The sequence below is a fragment of the Strix uralensis genome, chromosome 15, assembly GCF_047716275.1.
Source record: "Strix uralensis isolate ZFMK-TIS-50842 chromosome 15, bStrUra1, whole genome shotgun sequence".
NCBI classification, from domain to species: Eukaryota; Metazoa; Chordata; class Aves; order Strigiformes; family Strigidae; genus Strix; species Strix uralensis.
Window position 1 is genome coordinate 14651152 of NC_133986.1, and position 27748 is coordinate 14678899.

The 27748-nt window shown below is 35.8% G+C and overlaps 1 protein-coding gene and 1 non-coding gene across 2 annotated transcripts in view; both read left to right on the plus strand.

Moving 5' to 3' along the window:
- Positions 1-27748, plus strand: part of PDE3B (phosphodiesterase 3B) — an 88232-nt gene that overhangs the window by 15237 nt on the left and 45247 nt on the right. The gene's annotated exons all lie outside the window — the stretch shown is intronic.
- On the plus strand, positions 13964-14151 carry LOC141950506 (U2 spliceosomal RNA). Its single transcript, XR_012631046.1, has one exon. It is a non-coding gene; the product is annotated as a U2 spliceosomal RNA (small nuclear RNA).

The following is a 27748-nucleotide window of genomic DNA, read 5'->3' on the forward strand; positions in this document are numbered from 1 at the left end:
CAATTACACTGAAGTATTCTTGTGCGTTACATATTAAAACAGAGTTTTCAAAATTAATGTTATCTGAGGTTTAACCTCTAAAGCAAGGGAATCTTTTTTTTTAAAATACTTTTTTCCTGCGTTGATTAAAATTCAGTAACTTCCAGAGGTTACCTAGCCACTAATATAAACCAGTTAGTGTTGAAAGCAGTGTGTGTTTTATTGCAGAAAATCATCATGTCTTTGCATTTCACTTAAAAACTGTAAACAAATTCCCACTAACTGATTTAATATTGATGTATGTTGTTAGTATGGGTATTGCCCGTATGGGCTAGCTATGGCTAGTTATTTTCTTAGGGAAAAGTAATGCAGTGACCAACAGGTTAAACCAAGAGTGTTTGTGATTTTACTTTTTTTTTTTTTTTTTTTTTTTTGTTACTTAGGCACACACATGAATAAACTTAGATTTTAACAAACTAGTATTATAGTACAGAATTAAAGGCTGAACTTGTTAAAATATCAAGGTTAATACAGAATACACTTGTGTTCCTCTGTTTGTGTGAAGCTTAAAAAGTTAATGTATTTTAAATGTTTGAATAATAATATTTTCAAATGATTTTGGAAGAATTCTTCCCTATAAACCCCCTACATTTTCTTCCTTGTTAAAAGAGTAAATGACAGAACATCAGTTAGAGCTGTGTTAGTATTGGAAATCTACATGCAGAGCTCTTGGTTGGTTGGTTGGTTTTTTCCCCCCAAATCACCAAAGCTCTGCACACCCCCCCAAAAAAACATCCCAAAGAAAAAACCCCACCCAACAAAAAACCCCACAAAACTCCATCCCCCCATCCCACCCCACCCCAAACCCTTGAATACACGGCTTAGAAAGATTGAGTATCTCTGTTTCTGCACATTTATGATAGATTAACTTGGCTGTAAGAGTCTGGCAGCCCATATTTTTAAGACATCTTTCACACTATAGGCCGGTGTCATCTGTGGTTAGCTGGTCACTGGGATTGCATTCCAAACAGTCTACCTGGCCTGGGATCTTTGTACAGAATTCTCTTTAAATTTATTTTATTCTTTAAAAAATAAATAAATAAATTTGTGTGCAGGTGGAGGTGGCTAAAGCACTGGGATGCTATTCTAAAGGAAGAGCAATTGTTTTTGCTGCTAGTTCAAAATTATTTGCCTGACTCGTCCAACCTCACTAACATGTCACTGCATGTGGCCACTGCTTGGTATGTGCTTTATTTGGTAGGTGTTCATATTAGCTCAATTGCAAGTTATGAAGTTTTGCCATTGAAGTCAATGAGTATTGGGATTTAAATCTGTATAATTAATAAACAGTTAATGTAAATGTTAACAAAGCAAGATCTGGAAATCTCAATTTTGAATTGTGATTTTTGTCCTTAATCTTCTTTATTCCTTCAGTTCCAGACATTAAAATGGAGGTTATGGTGTCATCTGGTCACAGTTGGATTCCATGAGTATATGTCCAGTAACTTTACCATTTATTTAGAGCAATGCCTGCAAGTTATGCAGCACATCAAACATATTGAATATTTTGTTTTATCCTCATTTAGTGTTACAGCCGTGTAAGTGTTGTCAGTCTTTCTTCAATGAAGGAGATGGGAGTTACATGATCATATACTTATTTTTCTGCATAACTTTTAATATTTTTAATTATCTGAATTTAATCTTCATTCTGGCACTTGTTAGCTATTTTAAAAGTGCTTTTATGAGCTGACAACATTCAGTTGTTGTTTTCTCAGCCAGACTGTTTGGTATACATACATGTTTCAAAAAATAAATCTGTAATAACAGATGGAACTGCAGCATAGTAGGACACTACTTGGCTATTTAATCTTTCAAGCATTGCAGTACGGGACAGCATTTTTTTTCAGCAAAGTCTGTGAAGTTTTGTATGATTCCTGGGGAAACATTTGGTTTACATCTGTCTTCCCTGACTTTGTAAGTCAGCTTGTCTAATGCTGTGTGTTCTGTAACTTTTAGAACCAGTCAAATAAGTGGGTGCTATGAAAGAGAAAAGGGATTAAGGTCTCTTCCATCTTCTTCTGATTGTGATTTTTACTGAGAAAAACAAATCAGTAAAATGTTCTTTGCCATTCTTATGCTATGAAGTATTCTGTAGAAAATTCTGCTGAAAACATCAAGAAAGTGACTGACCGTCCATTGTTTCTTTACGTCTGTAGCTAAAATGGCTAGCAGTCACATCACCTTGCATGCATAGTTCTGTGCATTAGGAATATTTTCATGCCTTTCTGAGCAACACAAAGGGTTTTTTTCCTTCTTTTGTTTTCTCATCATATGGTTATGTTCCTAAATGATCATTAGAATCACCTAAGATGGGCAGGCTTTTAAAAAATTATGTTACTATTCCCATTGTCCAATTTGAATAACTTTCTTCCAGGTCTTTTTATTTTTCAAACCATCTTTGCCAGTAATGGTTTTTTGTTTCCATGTAATTCTTAAGATCAATAGAGGAAATGATGTAAACTTACTTCTGTTCGCCAGCCCCCTTCTCCTGATATTAAAATCTCCCTCTTTCCTCCGGGCAGGAAGTTTCTCTACAGCTCCACCCTAGGACATCACAACTTCAGCCTGCAGTAAAGTTGCTATTGGGCTTCTTTGTTTGTTTTGGATTTTCAGAGGATAAAAGCTAGGGGGAACTACAGAGAGGCATGCCTTAGCCATCTCTAAATTTTCCTGGCGTGTCACAAGTTTTCCTTTACTATTGTGTGATTTTCACCATTTATTTACTGTCCGTGTCCAAGTAAGTAACTTGTTTCCAGTTTTTCTTCAGTGTCAGGCTATCTCTCAGTGTGTTTGGCATCCACATAGAATTTGAGTCCTTAATTAATCAATAGAATGTAACAGTTCCTAAAATCTTGTGGAATGGAAAGCTTGTTTCTCCTTTTCATTGCCTTAGATTACTGTTGCAGGTGATTTTTCTCAGTCTTCATATCCCACTACAGTTTTCTTCTGGGGTAGTAATTTTATAGACATTTCTGATTTAAAATGTTGTCCTCTGTATACTGTAGCTATTTAGAGGAAATGTTTTTGCTAAGATGCACATTGGAGGTCGAGACTTCAATGGCTTTTAAAGTCAAGCAATACAGTGATATCAGTAATTGTTCTATACCTACCTCATTTTTTATTTTTTTAATTTTTTTTTTTAATTCTGAAATGCTGAACTCTTGTATTGGTCTCTGATATCTTCTATTATTTTTTTCTTCCCAGCCTTCCTCATTGTTCCTTCACATTTTGGTGGGTTTTGGTTTGGGATTTTTTTTGCCTCTTTTTTTTGCTGATAATACCAGCAACAGAACTAACTAGAATGCCTGATGCAACAGCAGCTTTTGTTAGCTGGGAGGTACAATTGCAGTGCAAGTCTGGATTAAAATTTTGGGTTGTGAGGTCAGAGCATGATGATTTCCTGATGCTAAGAGCAATGTCCAATTCGGATTCATTTTTATATAGTCACAGAAAAGGAATTTGGTTTTGACCTTTGAACATATCCTTTCTAATCTGAACACCTCTACTCAAATGTTCCAATTCCCTGACCGCTTTGTGTGCTTCCACTGAAAGGAGGGGGCTGCTCGTTCCTGCCCTGGCACATCCCCCTTTGTGCTGACACAAGCATTCATGAGACTGCACAGTGAACTAAATTGGGGAACTAATCCATGTTAAAAGTCATCAGTTCTTTTTGTAGTTCCTTGCCACGTGGCTGCATGACTGCTTTTGCTGCATAAGGGAGGGAGTGACATGGGGATGGGAATGAGCAGCTGAGGGAGGGCAGGACTGGTCCTTTATTGTGGCAGTGCCAAGCTGTGCTGATTTAAGAGAATTAATGGCACTGCAGTGTAAAGAATGGATGTGTTATAACTTCCCAATAAATCAGTCAAAATAGCATCCCTTCACACGCAAAAGCCTCTCTATTTTTCTCTGTGTCTTCAGTGAAGTGTATATTCTGTGTTTGTCCACTTGAAGTAAAAGGAGCAGAATACTTCAATAATGGATAGCTGAAGTATGGCAAACAGGTACTTAAAATGTAAGATATTAAGCAATTGCAGTCAGGTGTGGTACCACGCTTGCAACATATAACATTATACACAAAGTTTTCACAAAGACCTTGAATGGAAAAGTGCAATTTAGGTATCTAAGTTAGACTTGTATAGTAAATGGGGCAGCAGAGAGTCCTTTTGAAAAACAATTTAAGGTTATATGGTAATAGACAGAATCATACCGCATTCATGTGTGAGAACACAATGAACTGGTAAAGGACACATGTGAATCAGATTCTTCCTAATACCTGAGTATTTGGCACACATTTAAAGCAGTGTTTTAAAACTGTTGTGTTTATGTGAAAATTCTTCATTATTTTCAGAGTGAAGTAAAATGAAAACATTATAAAACTGTAACAACACTTCTGTGACTCACCTTATGAGTCTTGAACTCTCATCAATCCATCATGCTTCCATCTACAGGACTAAATACATAATGTGGTAGTGGAGAAAAGCTCTTGCCTTAGAGCGTAGAAGTGGAAGTCCTCTCATGCTGAGTCAGGAAGTATGTCTGTCCTTCTTTGATGCTTCTAGGTATTTTGATGATTTTTCTGCCCGCTTTTGTGGGTACCTGAAGTTTCCAATAAAATACGTTGCTACAGTAAGGAAGCTTCAGGCCAGCTATTTGCAGTAACCCTCCTTGGCTTTTAATTTTCATGTTGCCAAAAATTCACATAAATGACAGCAAAAAATAGGAAAATGTGATCAGAATGACAGTTTCTTATTAATAACTCAAGCTCTGACTGAACTTCATGGGATAAATAGGTCCCATGATGTTGTTCCTGCCAGCTTCAGAGTTCTTTCAGGTTTGCAATGTTCTATAATATTGAACTGTGCAATCCAATAATGTATCACTTCTTTCACAATAACTCTTAGTCTGTGGTATGTTCATTTTATAGAGGTGTTTGCTTATATGTTCTGTCCATCATCCCAGTAGAATCGCCAGTGTAAAAGGCATTAGCCACACTGATAATTTTTTTGCAAAAGGGGTTGGAGGTGGTCCAGTGGAAGCAGGCGCACCACTGGTCTAATTTCAGCTTTTGAATAAATTCATCTGTTGGGGAATACGCACAAATGACTTCATGTATCTGTTTGTGTTGTGAACTTCTTGAGTTTTCTTCTACTGTATGCTGGAGGTTTGTGATCAAAGAGAAAATCTTGTGAAAACACCTGCAGCCCTGCTGCTTTGAGTGGTTAGCTCCTTTATGAAATCTGAAATATTAGATATTGCATTGTGCAACTAATAATGCTTTCCTAATACAAGGACAGTTTCTCATCACCTAATTAATTTTTTTTTTTTTTTTAAATAATGTTCAGGAAGATAAAGCAGAAATTTACCCTTGACTAAGTTCACATTTTTTAAACCAAAACATTAACAAAAATGATTATATAGAGGCTTGACAAGGATTAAACTCAAACCCAGGAGAAGTGAGAAGGAAGTGAAATGAATGATAAACTGGAGAGAAAACTTTTATCACATATGTAAGAAACAAGAATATAGAAGCATAAAGTTTGTAAGTAAAGCCTGATATCAAGCTGAATTAACTCGGTAATTTTTTTGATCTTCCATACCAATTATTCCTAGCCAGAAGATGGAGTTAGTACACTTTTTTTTTTATTACGTCAAAATAAGGATTTAGCAGTTCTTAGGGCTTTATCTACTTGCTAGTGTTTATACAAGATAATCTTTTCTAGACAATGCTGTGTGAGGTACGAAGGATGTGCAGGGAGGGTCCTCTGTCACTGGACTTCCCAGAATATGGTCTGTAAGATCTTTAATAAATATGGCTAGTTGGCAGAAATATACTGAAGAGCTAAAACAGTACAAAGACTTTTCAACTGAAAACATTACTAGAAATACATTGTAAGAAATATTTGAAGGAAATTATTCATTGACCAAGACAGTTTGGCAAGCACTTCTGGAGTGTAAGAGTGGCTCTTAGCAGTCATCCACTATAATGACTGCAAAAAGGTATAATGAACCTACAACATCTCAAGAGAAGGGGTACAGTGACTACTGTTTGTGCTGGCTTTAAAACAGCTCTATCTAATGCTGCTAACAGTACAGCTGAGAGAACTTGCAGCATACTGTGAAACCCACTCAGGAGATTGGGTGAACACGGGTGGATATTCTGTGTTGAATTCCATTCTGCCATTAATCTTTTAGATTAATTGAACATTTGGAAAAGCAGCCCACAAGGCTTAAATATTTTGCCAAAACTTTTTGTTGTGGTTGATGGACTGTCAAAAGTTGAATGTTCTGTGAAATTTAGCCAATGTTTTCTGTAAATGGTCAGTGCTGACAGGGATATAACCCCAGGCCAGGCTAGGCAATTCTAATCAGATTTCCCTGCCTTAATTTCTATGCTGCACTATCAGGGGGCCTCCAGTCAAAAATTTATCTTATATGTTAAAGGCTTTGTTCTCAATGCAAATGTACTGTGTGGTGATTTGATTAATTCATTAACTTGGTTACAGTCCTGTATGGGTGGAGGAAAATTAAGATTACCCTATTGTTCAGAAACATGCATCAAACAGAAGTTATTTCATAATCTCTTGTGTTTGATTGTATTGGTATTTAATATAGCTTGATCCACAATAAGATTATAGATTTTTGTTGCTATGTTAAAATGCTAAAAAAGCTGTAATGCATTTGTGTTTATGAAATTTCATTATATAAAATAGAGGTTTCTTATTTTGCCAAAATTCCTGAAGATAGTATTTTTGGAAGATAATCTTTTGTCAGAAAATTTCAACAAAGTATTCAAAATGTTTCAAATTTCCAATATGAAAACTTGAAATATTGAGATTCTCATGAATACAGTTTGGTGAACTGATGGGGATTTTGGATTTTTTGTTCATTCCATAAATTCTTGTAAGTGCTTTGTGTAGCTTTATTGTTTTTATTTGATTGAAGGATTGCTGCATTCTGCTGTGGTGGTTATTTAGTAATGATTGTTAGAACATTTACTTCAAAGTTAAAAAGGAATAAGAAAAAGCAAATCCATGTATCCCCAAATTCTAAAATTTTATAAAAAGAAAAGTAGAATGCTTGACATCCACAAAATGTGTTTGTTCCACCCCATTTTCAGATCTGTATATTTAATGACTGACTTGTGATGTGTCTAAATATTGTAAAATGCCCTGTGTGTTCACACTGAAATCTTGTAACTTCAAAGCAGCTACACTTTTTTCTATTAGCAAAATTATTGTCAGTCAAAAATATAACAAAAAACTTTGAAATTAAATTACAGCTTTTGCATTTTGACATTTAAAACATGTGGCTTCTTATTCTGACTAGTTTCATAACCTGTATGAACTGTACAGTATGCTTTTGTTTAAGCAGTTGTAGTAATTTTCAGTAACCAGTTATACGCGCTGAGAAACTGCATTTTCTAGTTTGCTAAGTAGTAGCTCATTTTCTGTGTCCCGAGGCATCAATTAAAACTGTTTAAGTGTGATAGTGAGAGTTAACATTGTTTAAAGATAAGTGTGAGTCAGTCCTATGGTGTTTGTAATAACAAGTTTCCACATCACTCTTTTTTAAGCACCAATATGAATTTTTTTTCACTGAAGAGTGAATTAATTGAACTGTTCCATTCTGCAAATGAATCGGCATTTCTTTTATAAGTAGCTTTTTCTAGTCTGAACCAATTCATTTTTGTGAACCCCAAGCTGAGTTTTCTCTAAACAGCATCTTTAATTGTCAGAGCTTTAGTCCTGAACTTGCCCTGCTTCTTGAAATCATAGTCCTTACAAGAAGCTAAAGCATCTTTTAGCTATGTAAATGTATCCCTAAAATTTATGTTACAAGACAAAAGGTGTTTAATAAATAATTTCCTGTCTCCTATTTTATCTTCCTGTTAAATACTGATAAAAGACACTGTCCTGTGCTGTCAAATACCTGGATTGGTAAGGAATTTTTGTTCCCTTACTACAGATGTCTGTTTTCCAGGTCATCTCTAAAGTGGCTATTCTGACCTGCTTTTTGGGCATTCTTCTATAGGTTAATTTTATTGGCAATATAACCCTGTATTAAATGGATTTTATTGGCAATGTAATCCTGTATTAAATGGTGACCTTAATATTTTGTAAATGTATGCAAATTTATGTACGTGCACGTACATGTGTATGTGTGCACGCATCATAGACAGTTTCTAATTCAAGTACCTTTTTGTCATACGAACATCCATCCCTAGTATCTTTGAATTCATTGGCTTATTTCATTTAAATTTGACAGAGGATAATCGTCCTGAATAATAAATTTTCTGTAAATTTAATGAAAATCAGTAGCCAGCAAGAGAAGAGAGCCTACTAGCACCCTCGTTACGAAAAAGACTGAAGAAGCCACCAAAGACATATGGAATGAGTACTCTAAATACAGGAAAATGGGCCATTTAGAGCTTGCAACTCCAAGTTGCCAGGTAATCTAGTCACACAAGTTCCAAGGATTTAATCATTTGTGCTCCTCACAGAGCTACTTACCCCTTTTTCTGAAAAAGCGTGTTTACTGTTATGATATTCCTTGTTGAGATGTTTTATTCAAGTTTTGGGAAGATGGTCTTCTAGGTGGTGAAACATGACAGTGTATTTCCTGTCGTGTTACAGGACTTAATTTACTGTTTTTCAGTCTTTACCAGTTACAGAAACAAGCTGTCTAGCGATGACAGCTCTAAGATAAATGAAACGCTGTCTCATTTATTGGTTGATTTATTTATGCTCTGAGTCTTTCTCACAGCAGACTATGTGTTTTTTTTTGTTTGTAACAGACTACTAGATGGCCATTCTTTGAAGGAGGGGCTTGAACAGGTTTTGACTTAGCAGGCGGCATGCTTCACTGCCGTTACTGGGATGTGAAAGCAAGTTGTATCATTGGTATTTTATTTTGTGTTGTACCTATTCAGAACTAGAAGAATAGGTCACAGTCTATTCTTGTGGAGCCCTGAATAGTAAAATGGACAGCAGATAAAAGGATGTAGCAAAGAAGCTTGCTTTTCAGGGAAAAGATGAATTTTCATAGAATTTCTTTTCTCAGAATGACCAGAAAGCCTGAAGTTTTATTAACATTGATTCCCACTCATTTTCCTCACAGTCTTTTCTGATGTCTCGTTATTTTTTCTCCTCTAAGAAAAGTGACTTATGTGTGAGTGAAGTATGTTTCTCATTATATCTCCAAGTTCACATTTTGTTTGCAGATAAGATGGTTTGTATGTTTATTGTTTATTACATTGTTTATATGTATATGTCAGCAGTGAGGTGTTTTTTTTTTTTTTAAATTAGAAGCTAACATTTATGAAGGAGAGGGTAAAGAAGGAAAAAAGACACTTAACACTTCTCCACTTCCAAGACCAGTGATTAGAACAACAACAAAATCGATCTCCCAGTAAGTCTTACCTCTTTATGGGATGCAAAGCTGGCACTGAAGGAGCATAATTCTGACTAGAATTCTGCAAGTGTGTGCTCAATGCATTGGCTGCATTTTTGGTAATAAGTGGACATTTGCTTCTGGGTCTCTGCTTCCTATCACAAGTTATGTTTAAAAGATTATCCAGGCGACTTCTGAATGTTTCTGTATGGGACGTTTACCAGCAGTGAGCCTTGGACAACAGAGTGTCCTGCTGGTACTGTCCACTAAAGCATGGTTGAACTGTGTTCTAGCCCCTCAAAAATTCTCTAAGTATAGCGGTTTGAACAGCTAGTTGTTCCTTTCAGCACCTTGATTGTTTCCAGATACAGCAGCAGAAAAATGATGCTTTGTTTCCCAAGGGTATTAGAAAACTGGCAACTCGGTTCTCAGCTGTCATGGTGGGAGGTATGATGGGATGTAAATTAACAATCCTGGAAAAGTTGACTTAAAGAGTCCATGTACAGGAATATAAATCAGAAAGCAAGCTGAAGCAATTGCTGAACTATAACAGAATCAACAAGGAAGGCTTTCCTGAGTTCAGTAGCACCAATTTTTTCTTCAGATCTCTCTGCTTGACTTCCACATAAACTACTTAGACCTTTGGCTGGTGTCAGAATGTTTCAGTTTGGGATCAAATAGCTATTCTTGGCCCAAATTACTTCTGGACATTGTCCAGAGACAATATTCTTTAGGGGTGCATTGAAATCACAGAAACAGCTTTCTCCCACTCCCAGTAGCAGACCAAAAAAATGCTATGAGATTAATAAAACCATGCATTATCTGCTTCAGATCAAATTGATGTTACTTGCTTCTTTGTCTTGTCTTGGTTTGAGAGAGTTTGGGGATGAATTATCTAAAACTGTTTGCGTGTCAGGAAGCTAATATTTTAAGAAGAGGACTATCCCTGTTTACTGTTTTTTATATAGTTTTTCCACTTTGCATATGGATGATGGGTTTCTTTTGGTGGGATGAAGGGGGAATGTTCCTGATTTGGTCAAGTCCACTTGAGATAGCATATGTTCCAGTTAGCCTTCCCAAATTTATAGTAACTCTTATGTTAGTATAGACGAAGAGGCAGATTGTATTCTCTTTCCATGCAGTTTTTTGATTGGAGATGTGTACAGCAAAAAACTGTGATAATTGCATGCACAGCTTCTTGTGTCAGAGTAACTAATTATAGTTCAGGGGTTGAGAGCGACTGTTGAGTGTGAGGTTTCATATTGGAAATATGTCAAAAGAATATGAAAATAAGCATTCTGGTTTTTGTAATATTGACTGATATTATTCAGCTCTCTTCTCTGCAGTGTCCTTTCTTTGGCCATTCTAGTTTTAGCTTCTTCATATTTTCTCAGAGGCAGGAGGAGGAATGTGAGCACCCAAGGTACAGACTCTCTCTGTTATGATGTCTGACATTACAGTGCATTCCTATTAGGCCAAGCTCTGATGAGAAAACTGCTTAATTTCTGCTTAGAGAATGATGTTTAGAGTTTTCTCTGATGAGAAAACTGCTTACTTGGAGAATGCCTACTAGAGGTGTAATACATAAATCTAGCAGTTAACTTTAACTTTTTTGAACTTGTACAAACTATGCAAATCTTTTTTCTTCTTCAATAAATTTCCAGAAGTGTAACAAATGGTTAGAATCGTTATGTTATAGAATGGAAAGAATCAGGCTACTTGAAATTTGGGCTTTATTTGTAAATTACTGTGGACCAATAAACAAACCTGTACACACAGTTTTCACACACATTCTTTCTAAATTAAAATTCTGTAACTGTAAAATTAAGTTTATTTGGGAAGCTGTCACAAACAGCTTTACAGCTGTATAGTTTTATACTGTTTATTCTTGAGGGTCTTCAGAATAATTTTTGTATTGAGTTACTTAAAGTAGAGCATTTCTAAGTTCCTTAAATGCTAGACTTTCTAAACATTTGACTACTTAGAAAATAATGATTGGATGATTATTTCTACTGGTGCAGGTTGTTTTGTGAGAACTTTTGTTTCCCTGCTGTGGGAACAACAGTGCTTTGTCCCTGTAAAGAGTTACCCAATGAAGTTGTTACTGGATTTGAATGTTTGTTTACAGATTAAACAGAAGTGAAAGAAACTCAAAACTTGTGTTCCAAAACTGACAAGGACTTTTTTTTTTTTTTTGCGGGGGGGGGGGGGCGGGAATGGAAATTGTACCATTTAAAATACAGAAAAATAAATCTATTACTCTTGGTATTCATTACAAGATATTTAAGCAGATAAACATTCTTTGAAAATCCCATGCAGTTTTAGAAAATATCTTTTGTAGTTTTTATTTATAAATTTGTATCTCTTTTCCTGAAGCTATGGTGAGCCCTGCATACTGTCATTCTTTTTCAATTGTAAACATAGTTTCGGTACTACCACTTTTGCACCAAACGCTGTTCCTAAGCGACTGCTGACGTCAGTTGGTGCAGTACAAGAAGGTTTGTGTGTTTATCTGCTGTGGGCAGACTCTTAGAAAAGACGAAAGTATGTAACTAGATTAGGCCAAAGAGATTGCTGCTTTAAATAAGCATACGTACTGTTTGCAATGTCATACTTTATTTTTTCTGTATTTTATTTTGGTTAGCAGTTGTATCTTTTGTTGCATATGCCACAGTATCTAGTTTGCAGGAGACGATAAGGAGGGGTATATATTTTCTTTGCTATTGCTTTAAAGGGGTAGCCTTTTTTCTTTTCTATAGCATAATTAGAATGAGAATTTAAAAGGAGTGTGTGTCATAGTGTAAAAGCTTTCACATACCTGATCTCAAGGTTAGAAATAGGACTATTAGAAATGAAAGCAGGCATACAATTTCCAGTTCAAGCGAAACATATTTACTTAGAGATTTTTGGCCAGAGTCTATACATTTGGAAAAACTGGAATGATACTCTTGGAATATTTTACTGCATGCCTTTGTGTCAAACAGAGCTGGAGTGGAGCTGGCTTAATGACCTTTGTGAATTTTTTTTGTCCTCAATTATACTTGCAGCACACCCACACTGAATAAAAAATACCTGTAGCAAAAACTCTTTGTATAAAAATCTTTTTATGAAAGTAAAGGAAATAGTAGTGGGTCTGAGTCATGGTAGACCAGAGAGTGAAGCTAAAAAGTTTATAGTAGTAGTAGTACTGGATGGCTTAATAAGACAGGAAAAAAACTGACAAGCTTAGAATCTCTTCTTCAGGTTGAAGAATAGAAGCAGAAACTTTCAGAACTAAATAAAAGCTGAGAACAATTGCTCCAAATTAATTTAAATTAGATTAAAATTAAAGAAAATGCCTGTGGGACATAGAAGGACATTAGCAAGCATAAAGGTGAAAACGTCAAGCTAAACAAGGTTCACTTTGAATGTGGCTGTTGTGATGGTCTTACTGGTCTTGAAGTCCATGTCAATCCCTTTATGTTTCCTGTACTGTTACACTGTGCTATCCAGTCTGGCTGCACAGCTCTCTGGGCACTTTGCTTCACTTTGTCCCACTGCTCATGTGTCCTCATAGTGAGAAATTTTTCCTTATGTCTAGTCTGAACTTCTCTTGTTTCAGCATTGCCTGTCACCTTCGCACTGTGCACCCCTGGGTACAGCCTGGCCTTGTTGTCTTGATGGCCTCCCATTAGACACTGGCAGGCTGTTGTTAGGTCCCCCCAAAAGCCATTGCTTCTCCAGACTGGACGAGCCCAGCTCCTCTAGCCTCCACTCCCAGGGTAGGTTCTCCAGGCCTGTAGTCATCTTCGTCGTCCTCTGCTGAACTTGCTCCATTTTATCGATATCTTTCTTGTACTGGGGAGCCCAAAACTGGATGTACTGTTCTAGGGTACGGGCTCACAAGAGCTGAGCAGAGGGGGCAATCATTTCCCTTGGTCTAATGGCCATGCTCCTGTGAATATAGACCAGCATACTGTCAGCTGCCCTTGCTGCCAGAGCACACTGCGGGCTCATGTTCAGCCCTTCATCCTTTTCAGAAGAGCGGCTCTCAGTCTGTATTGTTGCAGGAGACTCTTCCTTCCCAGGTGCAGGGCTTCATGTACGTCACTGTTGAATTTCCTAACGCTACTGTTCACTTATTCCTCCAGTTTGTCGAGGTCCCTCTGGATGGCAGCCCTGCCACTGCATGTACTGCCTGGTTCCCCCAATTTACTATCATCTGTAAGCATGTCTTGTAAACTTTCATTGTTCAGAAGAACATAGTGGGTTTTAATTCAGGTTAATAAAAGTTAAGTAGCTGCAGGTGCTGTTACTCATTTGCCTTTACTGCTTCTTCTTCTAGGTATTTATTGAATTTTCATTCCCTTTAACCATATTTTCTTATTATAAGAATCTTTTCTCCAGCTTTCAATAGCAGGGGTAGAGTTAGAAAATGACATTTAATTCACTAAACTGTTCTTAAATAAATGGTAAAGTTACTTCTGAGTTTCATTAGTATAAAAACATAAAAATGGCTTAGATTAAGAGTTTATTTAGTTTAATATTCTGTCTCTTACCAATGATCTTTGTCTAAGGTCAAGTTTAACATCTGTTCTTATCTGTTAAATATCTTTTACATCCTTGACTTGAAGATGTCATATTAAACAGATTTTTGGGACCAAAAGATGGGTTAGAACTTTTTCTATCTATTCTATGCATCTGCCTGTTATTGCAGTGTCTCCAGAAGCAGCACACCAAGGGAAAAATCAATAAAAACAGTAATTGTAAGTTGCTGCTTACCATCTTCCCATCCATTACAAGGGCTAATGTGCAATGGAGTGCATTAAAGATCACAGGGGGAAAAGAAAGTGGCCATAATCAGAGGCCAATGGAAGGATAAAAATATGATAACATATGATACTTTTTTCCCCATACCACCTTCCTACACTCTTCCAGCTTCCACCTGTTTTCAGCTCAGGGGACTTCCTAATGTGGTTTAGCTATTTAGTTACAAGAGCCTGTTCAGTCTCCCCTTCAACTTATGGGCACTTCCTCCTTTGCTCAATTTCCCCTTGAACGTACTTAAACTTCTGGCATCCACAACTTCCTTTGATAAGGCAGGTTACTTACTACCTGTCAGTGGAGAACTGCCTCTTGGTTTTGGACCTGGCTCGTCCCAGCTCTTTCTAACCGCTTCTGGTTCTTGTGCTGTAAAAAAGTGGTCTGTTGAGTTTACCTTTCTACCGACCAGTTCCTTGGGCAGAATTTGCAACAATCATGAGTTCAGTGTAGCAGTATACATGACATCTAGCAGTGACAATAACTAATCTGTTTAACAATTATTTCAAGGTGATTTTGGAGATCAGCTTGATCAAAGTTCATGACCTTGTATATTCTTAGACTGAATATACTGCAGTAATACATAGTTTTGCTGTTTCCTGGAGGTTGATAACTGTCTGCCATTAGGATTTTTTCTTGCAGGATGATGCCACTCAAAGTTCTGCCCAACAATAACAGATGTTCTTGTGCAAAACACCTGGAGACAAATGAACAGCAGAAAAGTCTTCTCATTGAGAAATGATACCATGCTATTGTGTTCGTTTCCTTTTGCAAGGGAAAGTTGTTGATTCTGTGTTGTGTGAGATCAGTTGGAATTACTTACAGAGAAATGTAAGTAGTCTTGAAGTCCACATCAATCCCTTTATGTTTCCTGTACTGTTACACTGTGCTATCCAGTCTGGCTGCACAGCTTCTCTGGGCACTCTGCTTCACCTTGTCCCACTGCTCGTGTGTCCTCAAAGTGAGAAATTTCATACTTACAGAGAAATGGCTGCATCTTGGACATATGGTTTGAGTTTTTACAAGCATTTGTTCTGCAGGTTCTCTACTTGTTCACAGAGAGCAAACTTTGTATGTTTTTGTAAATAAGTGGATTCATAAAAAATTATCCTTTCAGTGTCACTGACTTCAAAAGGCAGCCACAGCAGAGATCCCAAACTATCATTTTACAGACAGAGAAAAGGTCACTCTTTCCTTGTTAGGTCATGTGTTAACAGTAAAAATAATAATAATTAAATAATTTTTTAAAAAGTAACTCATTGTGATTTATGATCTTATAACAATCCTATTTCAAACTTTAAAAGCTGTTGCTCTGGGATACCATACAAAATACATTGAATTCCTGTAATGATTTTTTTAAAAGATGAACCTGTTTAATTTGTTAAACTGTTTAAACAGTTATTATAATCTCTCCTTGAATTAATGGTATAAAATATTAAAATGAAATTTTCAAGAACACCTGTAGCTTAACCATAATTATCTTAAATTGAGACAAAACAACAGGCTTTTATTGCATTTCCAAATTGCAGTACAACCTATAGCAAGCATTCTTGTCTCAGATTTTGTAGTTACCATCCTGCATGTTCTGTTAGTTTGTGAAACTGTAACTGGGCTCTGATTCAAAAACTTCTCTCTGTAAATTTATAATATACAAACTGAGAAGCATTTCTCTCTAGGCTTGCAAGAAATACCCATGCTGGTTCTTTATAACTTTTTGGTAAATTATTTGCTGGACTATTTTTTGCAGTCCAATGTTACTTTTCCAAAAGTAACATTTTCAGTGCATTATTCTATCATCTAGGCTTTTTTCATAGGTTTTTCAATACCTTAAACTGGCAATCACAATTTTAAAATTCTGAAACACAGTGTAGAGTCAACAGAACTTTTCAGAAATATTTTGCTCATTTACATGGGAAAATTAAGTTTTAATAAGGAAATGGAATAAATTGGGAAGATGTGTGATGTTAGTATGAGATGCTGAAAATGGAATAATCTTCCACTGATAATTGGCTAAGTGTAAGATTTTGTTGTTTTGCTCATTGCTTATACAAAGATTATGAAAATATAAATTTGATCAAATTTTGATCCTGAAAATTTCTTCTTTGTACTTTTCATTTGACTTTTGCTTTTATTCCAAATATAAAGTTAAACAAGTTTAAAGCTAGTGTCTTCAGAAATATCCTGAAAGGCTAGTAGACTTCAACAGATATATCTTGATTTTGGTTAACAGGTGCTATACAGCAGTTAATAGGAAAGTTGACTGATAAGGTACATTTATGAAGTTACAAATCAAATATATTTGTACATAAGTGGTGAAGGTCCTTTTTGTCTCTGTAGCCCAGAATAAACACTTCTATGAGGGATAGTTCACATATGGCTGCCAAAAAAAGGATAAACTAGTCATGATGTCTGAAAGAATTAGTTTCAACTCAAATATGGTAATGGCTAATGTAGTCTTTGGAGGCAATTTGGACACATAGGCTTTATTTTGTCATTTAGTTTTGAGCTGTTCTTTTTGGGAGGCAACCACTTTAATGTGTTGTTCCTAGAGTGGATTCATAGCATGTTTTGTGAAATATTAGTTATTCTCTTTCTGCTTTTGGTAGCTTTGCCTCATCACCTCATATTAGAAACAGACCATTCTTTTTGGTTAAATAATTGGTTCTCTTACATGTTGTGCAGCAGTGGTCCCCAGATTACTTGGGATGGCTAATGGTTCGCATCCCACTTTGGGTTACAGCAGTTCCAAGCGGAATTCCATCCCCGATGTAAAAACTTAACCGCTTGTTAATATTTGAAGTTCTAACCCTAGCAGAAATGAGGCTTGAAGTAGAAATTATCACAACACGGGAAATAAAACTGGCAACTACTCCTTTTGGTATAAAGGTAAGATGGGGATACAGGATAACATTTATTCTTTCATAGAAAACATCTACTATTGACACATTGTGACTGTATGACCTCTTGAGATTCCTTTCAAATGGAATTATCCTAGAAGACTATGTACCTGTTGGTGTGAAATTTTGTGTAGACATAGCTAACTAGTTCAGGTGCTGCTGAGGGCATGTTTGCAGTAGCACATAATTCTTCTCAGGCTGTGAATCCTGGGAAAGGAGCTGAGCAAATATTTAAGTACTGAGTCAATGTTGAACTCCAGCCACCGTGGCTACTGAGCTAGTACTACCTACTTTTTTTTAGCTTGTAGTTCTCTAAGAGTTTTCTAACATACTCCTTGCTAGCTTGTATGAATGAACTAGAAATATCTCAGTACCTTTGACTACTACTCCTAACTCTTCTGTCATTGTAGAAATAAGCCATACAACTTTATATGTCCTATCTTTATTTTCTTGGGTTTTAAACTTGCAAAAAACTAGAGAGTTTACTTCAACTGGTACCTCAGCCTGTTAGCTTACTGTGTTCATTTAAACTTATCAGCATGTATTAAATCTACGTTTCAAAAGGTGGTGGGAGCAGACTAAATGTTTAGTGTTCTGAAACATGCGTTTTAGATGCATGTAATATGTTCTCACTCTATAGCACAGCAGTCATAGCAACAGTGTGTTCAAATCCTATTATGCTTTTAAATAACATTGAAACCTGAAAAATTTTGCTAACATGATATAAATCTTAAGTTGCACTGATGCTCAACTTAGAATTTTGGTTAAATCTTGTGAATTTTGGAGGAAAATGTTCATATGCTTTAATGATATGTTGCAGTGCTCTCTGACTGCAGCATTAGTTGCCTTTAATAACAGTGACTGAACTCTTAAAAAATTAAAACCTCTTGTTGATATTTTTAATTTAGTTCCCTTGTCCCCACGCTGGTATGAAACCTTTGGTGATTTTGGATGCTGCTGTTTAGTGCTGCTGAAATAACTCATGATAGAATGAGCTTTGAAGTAAATTTTGCTTTAAAACATAAGTCTCTATCTTCCCTTAAAGATGTGTGTTCTATATGGGAGAATTGTCAGAAATTTGCACCTCTTAAACTGGGGAAAGAGATACCATAGGATTCTTGTCCTTCATTAGATTACATCAGCAAAGTATGTAATATATAATGAATAAACTACATACGTGATTCATATTAAAATTTTTAAATTGTTTTACTTTGTAAGCACAAAATATATTTTCAGATTCTCAGTTTGTGAATCATATCTTTTTTTTGGTCTTTTATAAGGAGATTACAGGCAGATTTTGAGGTCACTGATCTTTAGTTTAACTGCTAGTACTTGAGCTAAAGAAATAATTCTGAAATCTCTTTGTAGATCTGTTTCTGAAGAAAGATTTGATGCACGTTTACCCAATTAATTAGTGAATCTTGGGTTTTTTTGTGAGGGAAGAACCATGCAGAAGGGGAACCCTGGAGTAGGAAAGGCGTTGGATCACACAGCAAGCTGAGATTTCAGTGCTTAAACAGGTTAGCATCTGGTAAGGCTCTGCTAGATGTCACTGTCCTCTGTTAGACTGAGGTGCTACAGTCTCTTTTGAGACTTTGATTTTGAAGCTTGTTAATAGCTTCATTAATTATTATAAGGGTTGAAGCAGCTGTTTGATGGACTAGACCACTAAGAAATCATTACTAAACATTCTGTAACAGAAAAATGTGCTTCTAAGGTCTACAAGAATTCCTCATTGCATCAGTAGGATACTGGATTTATGTTATAGGACTTTAAAAACTGGGGAGTCCCTTACACCAGGCTTTATCAAGAAAATGAGAAATTAATAGCGGTATTATAGGTAGAAATAACACTGTAGAAAAGTTTGCAAAAACTGTCATACAAACCAGTCTGAACAAAAGAAAACAATGTTGCTGATTTTTACAAGTTGTCATCTATGTGTTTAATTAAGATTGGTGAAAGTCTCGCAAGTCTAAAGAACCCAGATAATTGTAAATGGTTGGATGGTGAGTGAGTTGGAGTTAATATAGATAACGAAGCTGTACTGTGTAATGTCAATACTGTCAAGAGCTATCGCCGAGTATTGAAGTAGATGACTTATGTGAGTTAAAACAATGAATGTTTTGTGCAGATAATGTGAATATGTCTTCAACTGAGTATACATATGAATAATTCTGGAAACTCTTGCAGGCACTTGTCTGTTCCTCTGCTGTCAGCAAAGAAATCAGATAAATAGCTAAGAATTTTAAAAAATGTTTCAATAAGACTTTTTTCCCCTTCAGAGATCCTGCATTTTGTGGCACCTTAAGAAATTAAAAACTACGTTAATGAAATATATCTTTATGCAGATTGTTTAGATTTTACATGAGGGTGGGGTACTCAGATTAAATCTTTAGATACTATCAATGATTGTTTATTGAAGCAACCAATCAGAGAAACCAGAAAAGGAAAAGCAACTGTTAACTTCTTCCTGAGGAATATTTAGGATCTGCTTCAAAATAGCAATCAGAGAGCATCTCTGTAATGATGATTGCAATGTCAGCGATCATTCAGAGTTCATAGTGGAGCAATGGAAACCAAAAGATCCATTACACTTGTACTCAGAAAAATTGTTAAAATAAAAGGGGAAAGTAAATAAAGTAGAATCCCTGCAGGCAGCATAGAGTCTACTCAAAGACATCATACTGGAAACTTGAGACAAATGCATGCCATTTATCACAACAAGATATAAAGATAAAAAGAACGATGCCATGATTAAACAGGATGGTAAAAAAGGCTCATAGGAAAAAGTAAGCATTCTTGAAAAAAGCTGAGCTTGTATCCAGAACAGACAGGTTAAATGTAATAGTCCAAGGCAGATCAAAAATAGTCTGAAGAGCAATTTGTGGAAAATATAAAAATTATTAATAATATTTGTAGAATGCATTAGAAGCTTGAAGCCTCCCAGAATGCCTGTAGGACTGGTAGGTTCTCAGAAATAGAAGAAGCGTTCATATCTGATGAGGCCACAGCAGGAAAAGAAAAGATTCTTTTTCATAACCTTCACTGTGGGAGAACCTGGAGAAAATTCCTATGCTGGAAGTTTACAGGCAATGTTTCAGAGGGCTTAAGTCAAATTTAAGTGTTGTAAAAGAAATCTGTTAAAGAAAAGACAGCAAAATGTCAGGACCAGATAACACATGCCCGAGGTTCTTGAGAAACTTGAGGATAAAACAACCAAATTGCTGTATGTAATGTGCAGCCTTTTACTTAAAATTAATTAGGTCCCAGCTGACTGCGAGTTGGCCGATGTTATGTCACTTTATGAAAGTTCCCAGGAGAGCCCTAAAGAGCTGTTGGCCAATGATCATGACTTTCATAGCAGGCAAATTGGTAGAAATCATAACAAACATTAACTTTACTTATTTCAGAGAAAGGTGATGTTTTAGGGAAGAGTAAACACTGCTTTTGTTAGTGAGTTTTGCATCAAATGAACTTACAAGAATTTTTTTAAGGAACCAGCAAGTTTGTAGATACTAAAGATCTATCTGATACAGTCTGCCTGGATTTCTAAAAGACAAGATTGGAAAAGCAAAAAGAAAGAGGTAGCGGGGCTAATCAAAGTTATTGGAAACCCTTTCATACAAGGCACTAATGAGGCTGCTATGGGGAAAGTTAACTCCATCCCAGCCAGAGTCAATACAATGGGCTGTAGCTGCAGCATGGAAGAAGGTAGCTGTAGGGAGGATATGACAGTGGTCTGTGAAATCATGAATGGCAGAGAATGCCATAAGGTGCTAGGGGTAGATATTTGAGCCTGCTTAAGATGCTGTGTATTTTAAGCTATGAAACTGAAACTTATTTTGGTAAGACATTGCAGATGTCAGAGGTTTAAGGAAGAAAATTCACTGAGAGCTATTAAATACAGTGCCACTTTGAGGAAGCACTTGAGCTGCAGATTGCTGGATACTGGGAAGATTCAGAACAAATTTTTGTTTCTCTGAAGGAATCTTCTGCTGACTTGTTAAAGACAAGATTCTAGGATAGAGAGGTTTGTGATCTGATACAGTGTAGCTAGTTTATATTCTTGTTTAAACCAGTAGGGCAATGTCTGTTACTTCTTTTGTAATTTAATTGGGTATTCTTGACTGCAATTGCATACCGAAGAGGAGGGAAGAAAGCACAGGTAAATTAACAGTTTTAAAGTCATAATCTCGGGTTTTTTTTAATTTAATCAGAGATTTTGATGTTAATAACCTTAATTACATTTTTTCGGACTTACATGAATGAAAATAACAGTAGCCAAATTCCCAGTATAAACCTACCTTATTTTAACATAATTATAAAGAATCTTTTGGCTTGTATCCCTAATGGTTAACAACTAACTTTTGTCTCGGAGCAAAATTCAGAAGTAGGTTACACAATTATCTGTTACTTTAAATTTGCTACATAATTTCATTAATGCTTTTACAAAATATTATTCTGTAGGCCCAAGTTCTAGATCTAATGTTCAATTTTGCCAAATGTTCCCCCTCTCGATATTTGATCATATTTTTTATCTTCATTGGTTTACAATCTCTGCATAACTTGAATCATGAAGAACTTTCAGGAAAAAAAAGGACAGTTAACTTCTACCGGTTAGAGTTCTCAGAAGTTGATTCTGAATATTTATACTGTTTGTGCACCTTCCACTTTGTCACCTGAATTATCAGTTATTAGGAGTTTGAAAAACTGTAAGAATCTGATTTGATTGGAATGCCAAAGGCAGGGGCAGCTGGTGTATGTGACAGCAGGTACTGATACAGGAGTTGCTTTTATTTGATGTATTTTGTTAGCATGAATGCATGAAGTCCCTCTTGAGAAACTCAAATTACAAGTACGTAAAGCTTATTTTTATATAATGCTATAGGTCATGAAAACAAAACCTGGACTGAATACACGCATATTTGAGTAGAAATTTGTATGATTTGTTTTTTAGCTCTGCATATAGGAAGAGAACATTTGTTAGGTTAGATATAGTGAAGTCAACTTTTGTTGAGCCTATCTAGCCACAGCTGATTAGTAAATTGATTTCTAAATTGTAACGTAACTCATCTTTGCCTCCCTTTTCCAAAATGAAAACTACTAACTTGGCACATAGACTAAACTTACCTTATTCTTTCTTTCCTTTTTCTCTCATTGGTTTAAGACCAATGTTGTTTCAGACTCCTCTGTTGTAGGACAAGACTGGCAATTGAAGAGAAATGGCCTTTATGGCAAGGATGTATGTATTATTATCTTTGTGAAAATCTGCTCTCAGATCAGCCATATTTTTTTAAAATTGTATTTTTCATATGCTCAATAAAACTTATCTTTATAGCACAGTACCTGAAGATCCTACCATAATGTGTACAATCCTATCTGAGGTAGACTTGGCCTATAGCTTCAGCTCTGAGCTTGGGCTGAGGATGGTTTCTTCTGTGCTTTGTCTCTCCCTTGTCTTGTCTTGCCTGATCTGATTGTAGTAGGGATAAGAACTGGATGCAGGTGTGGGGAAGAAAATAAGTTCAAATATTTCGGTAAGCAGAAGGCAAGAAGTTGGGGCTGAAGGAGAGGAGGTTCAAATGGTGGTTTGAACTTGAATGAGAATGGGATAATTTTATGTCTGGAGTAATGAGATTGACATGCTAGACAAGGAAGTTATGATGAGAAGCTTGAGAAGTAAACATAGCTGGAGATACCTCAAGAATGAAACTGGAATAAGGAGGTGAGGGATGGGTCTGGATTAATGCTGGGAGAGACAGGGCTGTAAATCTTCTATTCGAGAGAACAAACAGAAGTTTGTGCCTTCTGAGGAACATTGCAATCAGGAGCCTGAATGACACCATCTCCCTCTGCTGCAGGCAAGCACCTGAGAAAGGCTCTTAGTGCTTTTTAATATTTTCTAATAAAACATACTAACATGACTTCTACCATTGTTTGCTCCAGTGGGACAGATCTTCTGGTGGCTTGTCACTCCATCAGTGTGATGGCATCTGATGGAATTTGGGAGTTTTGGTTTGCCTTCTTGAGAACAATTAGGCAGTAGCAATAAAAAAGCTAAAATGGGCTGTGCTTCTGAAGAAATTTTAAAAGTAAATAACTCCGGAAATATATATATATGAAAAAAAATATATATCTGGAAATATATAAGTGCCTATGATTTTGCAAGTTCTAATTATATAATTCCATACACTTCTCCTGTCTCCCCGCCCCGCTAATTCTGAAATTTGTGGTGCATCACAGTTTATTTTTATATATATAAAAAATAATAAGATATTTTTTCTTTTGTTTTCTCACTGTACTTCCCATTTCTCTGTGTCCCCAAATAAGCATAAGGAATGAGTCAGAGGTCAGAAAAAAAGAAGAGATGGTTTTAGGCTTGAGACAGTTGAACATTACATTGGAGAACTGCTTTATTCTGACTTTATCATTGAAATTTCTTTGTGTGTGTGAGATCTTTAGTTAGTTACTAAAATCTAAGTTTTCCCAAGTGATTACTAACTGTATGTATTTTTTTGTTTGCTCTTTTTTTTTTTTTTTCCCTCTGAGACTATGGATCTCATTTGCAGTAATGGTAACCACTCTGCTGTAGCCAAGCACTATCAACTGTACTTTGAATGCCTAAAATCTATGTAAGTGGTGAAAGAAACTGAACATTCAGTTAAACATACAAATTTAGGTTATTTTTCATTAATTTTTTTAATCTGAGTTACTAATCAGTAAAGCATGCCAATATTTTACACGTTTTGTAACTAATTTTGTAAGAATGTCTGTGAATATTCAGGTGTTACCATGGTAAACACTATACCAAAGCCAGAGGAAGTAAATAAAAAAATAAAATTATTCAGCGATTTTGAACTGCATTCAGCAAGTATGGGGCCATACACTGAACAATAAAGAAGCAGAATACTGTGCTCTTTCTGTGGGCTTGATCCATTATCTTTCAAGTGTGACAACTTGCTATATTCCTTGTTGACAGACAAAATTACTATCTCATTTACCCATCTGTAAATCCCTTAAAACTAAGTCTTCTTAGTATATTGACGATGAGTGTGTTTTCTTCTTTTTCTATTTATACACACATTAACATGATATTTTCTAAACATGATTATTGTATCTAACTTGAGGCTACCTTATGAGACTGAGAATTTCAGATCACGTTTTCTATATTGAATTTTGAAAAATGCTTTCCATTTGCTTGAATAAGTGATGACAAACTACTTACATGCATCACCAAAATGGAATGTGACAGCTAATTAATTGTTCTCCTGCAATAGAACAAGTTCTGTCAGTCATTAATTGAAATTTTTGTTTATAATGCATCAGCACGTGGCAGTGGTACTGTGATCCTAAAACATTAACCACAATATTTTTAAACGTCTAGAACACTGAGTGCTGCTTATATGCTATACAACTCTATTGTATGTATATTATATATTACTGTATAGCAGATTTTTATATATTTCAATTCAAATACTGGAGGTTTAAGTACAGTAAAGCACTGTGGTGCTTTTAAGAAACCTGCACTTATGCTTTGCAGTTTTGCTTGAACTGGTACAGTACTAATAGCCCCCAATTCACTTCCTTTGTACGTGATTATGATAAAGCCTTTCATTTTCCAGCAATCATTTCTCTTTTCTCCAGGTACAGTTTGGAAGTGCTCAGAGAAAATAGTCAGTGTAGTTAATTAGAGATATGCAATAAATTCTATAGTTGATAAGACGTTTTAAGAGCTATGCCTTGTTTTGTTTCAGGGTCAAAATATGATGAGAAAGGATCATTTTGCGGTTGTAATAGCTGAATGACAAAGAATCTTTGTCTAATACAGTGTTGTTATGCTGATAACCAGTCTATTTCAATTGTCTTTCTGTCTTGGTCTGTCTTTAAAATATTTATCATAATGCTTTCATCTGTCTTGGAGAAGATGGGTTTTTTTAATAATATTATAGAAAACTCATTAGAAAATTAATTTGTATTCCATTCACAGTTTGGAAGGTTTACGGTAAAGAATGTATGAGGTCACACTAAATGCGTGGAATAGAAAAAAATACTGAATTGTTTCCTTACTTAAAATGGTCTAAGTTAACCTTTTATTCCATAATCATTTAGACATGTGGGTGGATATGTTACTATGGCTTGGCTGTTTTGTGATACATCAGCTGTTCTGCAGTAATTGCTGATGGATTTGCTTTTATTTCCAGTGTAGTAATACATTCCCAGTGTATTTTCTCTGAGGGGTGATAACTTGAAGTATTTTGTTTTTTAAAAACAGTAAGAAGCTTCAGATGGAGCAGCTGAAAAGTAGCAGCTTGCACCACACTAATTGCCTAATGGATGGGTCTGAGAGGGCCTAATGGTTAGAAAAATGTCCAGCTTGACTGGGGTAGATTCAATTCTTCCTGAAACTGCAGCGGTTCTCATCTCTTGACTCATGCATTATCAACCTATTTCTACCAGTTGAGAAACCAGGTAATTCACATTTCCTGCAGTTATGAGGCATATATATTGAGAGCTTTGGATTTATCATATTGCCTCAAAAGTTTATAATAATTGTAGCGCTTTTATTACTTTATTCATAACTTCCAAGAGTTTACTTTGCACTTTCTTTATAATACTACAAAGAAATTTGGGCTACAGCTTGCACAGCACACGTAAGAATGTTAAATGGGTTCATTTAATTTATTACAACATTAATATTAGGAATCTCCGCATTTATCTTTGGTTTGAGTACAGGTCCAGTTAACATAATTTCTATCCCCTTGATTTGACCCGGTAGTTTCACATGCTGACTGGCCATTTTAAACAGATAATAAAAGCCTCTTGAGCTGGTGGGGTTTTTTTGGGGTTTGTTTGTTTGTTTGTTTTGGTTTTTTTTTCCTGGAATATTTCACCATTTTACATATATTCTAAAGATTTAGGTTAAAATTGCTGAAGTCCAACAAATGTATAATTGGAGAGCTGTCTCCACTGCTGTGTCAGGCAATTTCTGTCATTTACTCCAGTGGCATCCAAGTTTTTCTAAATTGTGATTGAAAAACAGTCTCCCAGCCCATTAAACACGCTGTTCAGAATGACAGATTTTATCTGCTCGCTGTGAAGTATGCTGATTTCTCAGCAGTTTAACTTCTTTTCCTTTCCCACCAGCCTGTAGCAATGTGGTTCAAGCATTTGCATGTTAATAGTTTAAAGAAAGTCAAATTTGCATCTTTTACCACCAGTAATCGTTTTCTATACAGACTGATGATGCAGTAATGAACTAGTTATGAGAGGGCAACTCATGAATATAAATAGTCCCATTTTACAAGTATTTTGCCAAGGTCAGTGGGAGAGAGGAGGGAGGTCAGAAGTAGCTACTTAGTCACAATCACATCTGGAGCTGAAACAAACTCTTTCTTTGTAGAAATTTGGCAGTGTTTTAGGATTGCCAGAGTTTAGATGCTAAAATATGGGACAATGGCAGAGATCTCAACTGCTCATACATAGATTAACTGTGCATGGAAAGTACAATTTATCTGCATAATAACCACTTTTTCTGGATGCCCTGTAGCATGGATTTCTGCATGTTTGGAAAAGCAACTGTTACCACAGAAATACAAGAAAGGCCATACCCTATATGCTTTTCATAAGGTATTGGATTTGACCACTAGAACATAACATCTTAATTATACAGACATCTGGCAATCGTATATTAATGCATCAGCAGAAGCATTCTTTGGATACAGTGATTATTGTTCAAGATAGCACTGCTGTCACTGGTTTTTGACCTCTAAACTTGTTTCTGCTTGGTAGTGGCTTTCAATATTGTCCAAGTGCAGACTGGTGTCTTCTCAAAGAAAAAATATTTTTGTTTTCTCTTATCTGTAAATCTGTCCACTTAAGTAGTCTCTGTTATCATAATATTATAGAATGTGACTCACAAATTGCCTCTGAGTGGAAAAAGTATGTCTGCAAGTTCCAAAAACGGTGGTGCTTAGGTGATTCTTTTTTCAGTTTAATACTTTATTTTAAGGAAACTGTCTTGGGGAACATAAGCTCTTCAGGGAAAGACGGCACAGGTTGTCTTAAAAAAAATATAGCAACTCAAGAGGGCAAAAAGTTTATATTATTGCCCCAAAGAACACCACAACCAAGGGACATGGTGGTGGATGCTTTCTAGAAAATATTTTCCAGCCAAAATAGGCTGGAAAATACTTTCTTTTATATATACATATAAAAAAATACTTTTTTTATATATATACAGCGTTTATTTTTCTTCCATATCCAACATGTCAAACTGATAGAGTGCATAAACTTTTTCTATAATTACTGCCCAATCTTGTAGTTTCACTGAACAAATATTTTATATTTGACAGCCATTATACATAATCAGTCTAGAATAATGCCATAAAGAGGAATCACTGAATATATCTTGAAGACTGAGATCATTGGCCCTTAGCTATCAGCTGATGAATAAACTAAGCATTGTGTCCTCATGCCCCCTGAAACACTCCCACAGGTTTGAAGTACTCTTTGGAGATGGGACTTCCCACTTTCCAAATTCAAGGCTTTTTGTGTTACAGTGCAGCATAAAACCGTGGTGCCATGTAGATTTGGGAAACCTGAAGTACTTTTAAATTACC